The sequence below is a fragment of the Amblyomma mixtum genome, chromosome 6 (assembly GCF_055824585.1).
Source record: "Amblyomma mixtum isolate Tamu chromosome 6, ASM5582458v1, whole genome shotgun sequence".
NCBI lineage: Eukaryota > Metazoa > Arthropoda > Arachnida > Ixodida > Ixodidae > Amblyomma > Amblyomma mixtum.
The window spans coordinates 78298319-78304985 of NC_143017.1; positions in this window are offsets into that span (position 1 = coordinate 78298319).

Consider the following 6667-nt stretch of genomic DNA (forward strand, 5'->3'; position numbering starts at 1 on the left):
GCTGGAGATGTGACCTTTTTCTGCAGGCTCTGGAACCCCTGCAGTTCCATTGAATGATTTCGAATTGGTGTAATTTTTTAGCGTTCTGAGAAGGTTTGTCAGCCATATTGATGTTTTTATTTTACGGTGCTGGGTAGCCACTCGGTTTGGGGGCCGGCGCAGCCCCAGGTAGGGGCTGCATCAACGCCGCGGCTATCGGGCCGGAACCGCTTTCTTCCGGTGCCTGTCGAGGAGCTATTTTACGTTTTAGCTGCGGGGAGTCCTTGTACGACTGGGCGACGCGCGGAGGTTTTACAGGCGAGTGCGCGGTAGCTTCCGTGAAAACAACGGAGGCGGAGATTGCATATTTCATCCACCATCTGTTCTCTCACGCCATCTAGGATCACGTATGGTAAGTTCCGCCGCCACTGCTGCTGCCTTGCCCCACAGACTTATGTTCACCTCTATCCATCAAGTGACACGGCACTCGTCGAGGCTGTAAGGTTTTTGAGCAGTGCCCTTGATAGGCGGAAAGGGGCCAACCTCTCAATTTTTGCCAGAGCTAGTGTTTGCAACGTCTTTTTTTATCAGTAAACTCTGGTATGTAATGCAAGCGCTGCCTTGTTCCGTCTGAACATTCAGAGGCTACGTAGGATTTTCGCGGTGTTTGTGTGGGCTTCTGAATAGGACAGGTACAGCAGAGCGAATTTGTTCAGGCAGGTAAAAGGCAGGAACTGCAACTAGGGCACCTCTTCTTACCGCAATTAGTAAACCGGTTTTAGTTTTTTTGGGACTACGCCGATCCTTTCCTGCGCACGGTCCGCCAAGTGAGATTTGTCCGCGTGCTACCAGATTTTGTTGTGTCCACCGAAAATGTTTTGGAGAGGGTTTGTGATTAGAACAAAGAAATTGTAGCAAGTGTTCGTTTTCTGGCAACGCGTCTCTCCAACGAATATTTGTGTGAAGTAAACAGGAAAAAACTGCATCGGGCTTTGTGCGGCGTTGTTTTTCCGGAGCCTTTGTACAGGGCCTTGTACACGGCAGGCCCAGGCAGTGATGTTCTAAAAAGTCAAGAAAATGCTTGTGCCGTTAGGAGCAAAGATCTTGATTTTTTTTTTCAAGCTACATGCGGCAACGTTGTCCGTTGTTTTCTTACATGTTTGGAAGAGGTATAATTTTGAGATGTGTTACAACGAACAATAAAAAAAGAATTCCCATTAGACTCAGATTGCATTGGCTACTTATTTGTAGCCAACAAACACTGGGTACCATTCGATTTAAACATTTTTGATGGGCCTCCACTGTGTATGACGCTCCAGAATGGCAAGTTACCACTTAGATCCGGGAGCCAGACCTGTGCGAATTTACTTTAGTGAAAGTATGCACTGGTTTGCAGGTGGTCGAAATTTCCGGAGAGCTCCACTACGGCGTCTCTCATAGCCTTAGACGCTTTAGGACGTTAAACCCCATAAACCAAACCAAACCAATTTAAAAACAGGTGGCGGAAATTCCTGAGTAGTTCTCAAGAGTAAAGTCCTTGTTACATCTGCGCGAATTTTAATTAGACGAGCCAACCGGTGGCTGGCTGATCACAACGACGTGAGGTATACTTTATGTATATATGGATTGTGTTCTGTGGCCGCTTATGGTTTCTCTTTGTTGCTATGTGTTGTTTGTAAACCCGATAATAAATAACAAAACGGATGACGTGGCTATGAGTTTGCGTACTCGCTTCCCACGAAAAATTCCTGAGTTCGAATCCGACTCAAAGAACTTTTATATCGGAGCTATTTTCTGTTTGTGTGAAGCAGAGAAGAACGACACACAGACATCGCTGAAATCGCTCACAACGGCTAGCAATGCCAGTGCACCAAAATAACGCTCTGAGGATATCGGTCGTGAGCTGGCTCGCCAATGCATCTTACGCCGTGTTCTCCGCAATCTAAGTGATCGGAGTGCAACGTGGGTCGAATCAGTTGTTGGAATCTCTATGTTTAATCTCCCAAGCCATCTTCCAGCCGAAGCGAAGGCAGAAAACGCTTGATTCACTCGCGCGCGCGGTCTACGGCGCGCGTTTGCAAGCAGTACACGGCCTAGGTGCCGCCACCATCGTTGCGCGGGAGTAACCGAGAGGAGAAGCGCCAGCAAAGGAGGAGGAGACAAGTGTTGTCCTTACTTTTAGTTCATTGACAGATTTTGACCCAACTGTGTGCCTGGCGCCATCTCTCGAAGCTTATGCAATACTCTCTCACAGTTCAATATTTCCGCCAAGACAACGCTTTACTATTTGAGAACATCTCCCTCAGATGGCGTCGCTATCCAAGATCCTTTTATTGAAGCTCTGAAAGCGCTAACTGCGAACAGGATTCCGAATGCTTCGCGCACTAATCTTTGCATAAAATAGCCATAATCACTTGAACCAGTCTCCTGGGCCCTCTTGAACTCTGTCTTTTACATTTTTTACATTTTTACATTTTTTACATTTTTTGCGGTCTGAAGATTTTACCGGTGTATAAATTGCAGACACGCCGAAGTGCTGGTTTCCGAGAAATTTCTTGACACGTCGCGCGTTTATATTATTCGCTACTTCCTACAGCGGGCGCAATTTTATTACAGTGATAACGCCACTCGTGTCATCATTGACAAAGTCACGTGAACGAAAGCAAATCTTTCCCTCCAGGCCACCTCCGTGGCAATCTTGGCGTTAGATGGCTGTCAGCATATATTAATCAGATTTGTATCTGTGGCTCTACACGTAATTGATTACTTGTAAAAAAATTGCACTTTCTTCGATTTTTGTAATGCATACATTACTTTTCGCGGGGTGTGATGTTTTCTGTAATCCCATCATTTTTTTCAGTGATTGATTACTAACAATCAGTTGCTTTCTATTCGAAAAAAAGCTGTAGCTACTGGTACATGGCTACGAGAGCTTTAACTTGGCGAGAAACATCGCAGCGCTAGCGTGGAATATTCCTTCGCGATAGAGAGGCAATGACCAGAATGCGGAAAATCCGCACGAGCAAGGGTGTTCCTACATGAAATCCCGAGTACCCGCGTTCCACAAGCAGCGTGTTCCGTGGTGGTGGTTAAACTTTATTTCCAGCGGATAGAGAGGAGCGACCCGAAGTCGCCCCCCGCTTAAACGACGACCGCTAACCCTTGGGCAGCGGCGGCGTCTTCATGGATCACATTTCTGGCATCATGGATCACATTTCACAGCTGGCATGACGTCACGTAGAGCGAGCGCCTCCCCCTCGGCAGCGGCGCGTGGAGGATTCGCTTGGACGATCGCGATGATGCCTCTGTGGTATATGTAGATGCAGCAGATTCTTCGACTGATGAGATGGTAGCTGTGATCACCACGGAACGTGGTACACTCATAACTGGGGGCGCTATACGCACTCAGAACACACATGTTGGAGAAGAAACAGCCATTGCTCTAGCCATTGCGGGATCCTGGGCAGAAACCATTGTGAGCGACTCAAAACTGGCGATACGTAACTACACGTTTGGAAGAATGTCCACACAAGCAGCACGGATTATGCTAAATTATCAGCCCACGCGGCGCATTCGCTTAATCTGGGCGCCTGCTCATGCCTCCCTTGCTGGTAATGAGGCGGCTCATAACCTAGCTCGAGAACTGTTCCGCCGAGCTGGGTCGTGCAGCCCACCCGCCCTATACTCCGGCAAGGACCGGTTGTTTTCTTAGAGAAATCCTGCAGCACTACAGGCTTGCAAGACTCAGATTCCCCCCAGCAGATAAAACGCTCTCCAAGCAACAGGCGAAAGCCTGGCGTAAACTTCAAACTAACACGTATCCAAATCCCCAATTGTGTAGCTTCTATTCGGAAGGATTCTACTCAGATAAACGCAAAAATTGTGATATGAACGCCGGTCTACATCATATGATCTAGAACTGCCCGCAGTCCCTACCCGCGAGTCACTTCATTACTGACTCTGATCATTGGGAGGCTCTATTGCTCAACCCCGACCCGGGGACACAATTCAAGCTCCTCCAGCTAGCTGAAGACGCCGCCGCTGATCAAGGGATAGCGACCGCCGTTTAAGCGGGGGGCGACTTCGGGTCGCTCCTCTATATCCGCTCGTAATAAAGTTTCACCACCACCACCGCCACGATCGCGACGAGCCGAGTTGGGGGGGCCGCTTTTCCACAGCTGGCATGACGTCACGTACAGCGAGCGCCCCTCGCGGCAGCGGCGCGCAGCTGCGGCATGGAGGATTCGCTGGGACGATCGCGACGAGCCGAGTTGGGGCCCCGCTTTTCCACAGCTGTTATGGCGTCACACATAGGTCACGCCAAAGGTCAATGGTGGATTCTCCGGGACGACGGCCAAGAGAGGAAACCTCGAGCAGTATTGCTTTCGCAATAAAAAACTACCGAAGACACTTTGAGTCACCGCACAGCGGCGGCCGGTAGCCACGCGTGACCTGTAGACGCGGCGCACTGCGTTCCTTCAGTTGGAGGCGCTGCGCTTTTGCTTTCGCAACCTACTAGGCTTAACCAAAGCTAAGCCCCCGCCAATTTTTTTGTGTGTCGGGCGACAATATTCGCCATGTTGCATATTTGTGTCCAATAAAATTCTCTTAAAAGCCAGTCCGCTACTCTGCGGAGCGTTTCTGGTGTGGCCGACAGTGGCCCCACCAGTCCGCTACTCAGCGGTGCATTTCTGGTGTGCATCTGTCGGCGACAGACGTGGAGACGACCGCAAGGGTTCTGTGGAGTTGGCGATTTTGAAACCCAAATACAGAACTTGTACTTGGTAACAAACCTCATTACTTGAAATGAGACATGTTACAGCGACGGCCTAATAGCCCTCAAACGCCATGGAGACACACCTGGAATCTACAGGGGGGCTAGGAGACACTACCCACCTGCGCACTAAATTAACTCAAGAACACGCAGTAATTTGGCACCAGCTCCAAACGGGCACCAAGCGATGCTTGTATACACTCAGTAAAACGCACCCCACAGCGCATGTATGTAGTTGTCCGCCATGCGGGAAAGGACCTTACATGTATCACACTACAAGTGCCTGCGAAAGAAATACGGCGGTACCGAACGTACATAATCCCACACTGGTGGAGTGGGAGGCTACGTGTACAGCTCTGGGCACGGGACCGAGCTGAGACAAGTGGACTGGGCGAAGACGGCGGCCGCCGAGATAGGGGCCCTGGATAGAGGGCGCTACCCGCCAGTCTCCTAGAACTTGATTCATCAGCAAATAAAAGTATTTCGCTCATTTGCTCAACTCTCTTCGGTGATTGCCTCGGTGGCTCACTGGTCAGCGGGCTCGGCTACTGATCTGGAGTACCCGGGTTCGGACCCGGCCGTGGCGCGCCCTTTAGATGGAGGCGAAACGCAGGCGAGGCGCCTTTGCGCCTCAGTGCACGTTAATGATGCCCCAGGTGGTCGTAATAATTCCGGAGCCCTCCACTATGGCACCTCTTTCTTCTTTCACTCCCACCTTGCCTCCTTCCTTTACGGTGCGGTTCTTATGTCCATCGAGATGTGAGACAGAGAGAGAGAAAAAACTTTATTGAAAATTGGTTTTTGAGAGAAGTTAGTTTAGTTTATGGGGATTAACGTCCCAAAGCGACTCAGGCTATGAGAGACGCCGTAGTGAAGGGCTCCGGAAATTTCGACCACCTGGGGTTCTTTAACATGCACTGACATCGCACAGTACACGGGCCTCTAGAATTTCTTCTCCAAAGAAATTCCAGCTGCCGCGGCCGGGATCGAACCCGCGTCTTTTGTGTCAGCAGCCGAGCACCATAACCACTGAGCCACCGCGGCGGCCGGTTTTTGAGAGAAGGAAATACGCGTAACGATCTCACATATCTCGGTGGACACTCGAACCACGCCGTAGGGGAAGGGATAAAGAAGAGGAGTGAAAAAAAAGAAGAAAGAGGGGCCGTAGTGGAGGGCTCTGGAATAATTTTGACCACTTGGGGATCTTTAAAGGGAGACCTCAACTACAGCACCTCATTCTCTCTTTCTTCTTTCAGTTTCACTCCCGCCTTGTTCCCTCCATTACGACGCGGTTCAGGTGTCCATCGAGATATGTGACACAGATACTGCGACCTCATGGAGTTCTTGAACCTGCGCCGACATCGCAAAGAACACGGACCCCTTTTGCGTTCCTCAGAGTAAAAGCGGTCGTTTTTGAAGCGACAACTGTCAATACCTCGTTGCTCGAGATCGTAGCATGCGCGCCTGCCAGCGCGAGCCTCTTCATCCTTCTATTCGCCGCTGCTCTGTGGAAGAAGCGTGCCATTAACCGCCGCCTGCCAGCGTCTCCAAGTCTCTTTTGTTGCGAAAGCAACACTACGCTCGTCGCCGAGCCATTTCTCGGAGCTCTGGAAAGGCCAAGCCGCGCATGCGCGAGGAGCGGGTGACGTCACACGGCGCACAACTGGCGCGCTGGGGCCGCCGCCGTGCGCTCTCCATCGCCTCGCCGAGTCTCCCTCTCTGGTGCGGAGTAGCGATTGCGCATCGCCATCTGCGTGGTTTGTGGTGCATATAAAATTGGCAGTGGCTTAGCTCTACTATGCCAGGAGTTACATAGCGTGAGGTGAGGGCGAGGTGTACACATCTTTGTGGACACCTGAACCAGAGGGAAGGCGCATAACTGCCCTCTTGGAACAGTGGACACCTCAACCATAC